Raw genomic sequence first — 1,520 nt, 5'->3', positions numbered from 1 at the left:
TAACAAGGAGGCACTTCCTTCTGTGCGAAGATACAGCCGGTGGGTCCCAGCTGTTAGGGGGAGGAAACGCGGCAGTGGAGTCGCAGACGGAGAGGAGTGGAAAACTTGACTGGTTCGGGTGCGGGGTGGGCCTACACTCGGCAGAGAATAATAGGAGGTGCGGAGTGGAGGGATGGCCTGGTTGTCGGCGGGGTAGCGTTTCGCTGTGAGGCGCGCAAAACAACACCGCTAGATGCCTGAGGCTGGAGCAGGCGGTCCCAACAGCGCTGGGGGAAGAAGACGAGAGATTGAAGAAGAATGTCGGCCGTTGGATGTAAACCCAACGCCTTGCTTAGGCTTCGACCTAGTGGCCCACATATCAGCCAATCCATTTGTTTTTTTAGTCTATTTGGTGGGCTGGGTGAAACAATGATGTAGCATCTATGCATCTCATTTATATATATGGTAGAATTTAAAGCCCATTTGCATTTTTCTTGAAATCCGCGGACTTGCTGGGCTGGGTGAAAATATCATGTTGGGCTGGATGGAGAAATGTTATAAAAACATAAACACATGATTGCACGTCTATTACTGCATTGGTGAGTAAAATCTTTGCAAGCTTATGTACACAACCACTAGGAGTTAACTTGCCAAGTTATATATAAACAATTATTATTATTATTTTGTAGGAACTTTCAATTTACGAAATAAAATATTATTTTAATTTCATGAGTTGATAGAACGTGGGGTATTATTGTTTTTTAGGCTAGACGTGGGACAGTTGAGTTGGTTCTAGGGAAAAGTACTGGAAGAAAACTCAGTTTACATCGAAAAAGAAAGTAGAAGAAAATTCAGATATAGGATTAGTGAAAACAAAAAATAAAGGAAGTGGAAAGGTCTATAAAATGGTTGGACGAACGACCCGTTTAACGAAATCCATCCTACCACCCGGTGGTAGTTACCCCACATGTCTCATATACTACCATGTGGTATTATATATACTATTTTATTATTAAATATGTTCGTATATTATATCTAAGATATTTCAAAACAAATTACATGAAAAAATTGCATATAGCCCATAGTTTTTGTTATATTTATGAAATACATACATATTTGTACGTAAAAAAGAGCATACTCAAAAAATGATACATAGTACCTAAAAATTTATATATATACTACGTAATCATTGTTATATACCACATACTACATGTATATACTCTCGATTTTAAAAGATACTACATACAACATACAAAACGCAAGTGGTGGTAACTACCACTGCTGATAGGAAATATTTGTCATATATATGACAACGCTATTCTAATCCTGGGATTAGAATAACTATTTGGATCACGACGGCCCTATATAGGCCCATTAGATGCTCCCGAGCAAAAAAAACAGCGGACCAACCCACCCCCACACCTCGCACGACCTTCTCCTAATCTACCCCACGACCTTCTTCTCGATCCCACTGCTGCCGGTGCGAGGCCTCTCCCGCCTCTCCAGCGTTCCGCCTCCCCCGCTCCCTCTGCCGCACCGCC

This window comes from Triticum dicoccoides, chromosome 3B, assembly GCF_002162155.2.
Source record: "Triticum dicoccoides isolate Atlit2015 ecotype Zavitan chromosome 3B, WEW_v2.0, whole genome shotgun sequence".
Taxonomy (NCBI): Eukaryota; Viridiplantae; Streptophyta; class Magnoliopsida; order Poales; family Poaceae; genus Triticum; species Triticum dicoccoides.
The sequence above is the reverse complement of the archived record's forward strand: the minus strand, read 5'-3'. Positions refer to the sequence as shown.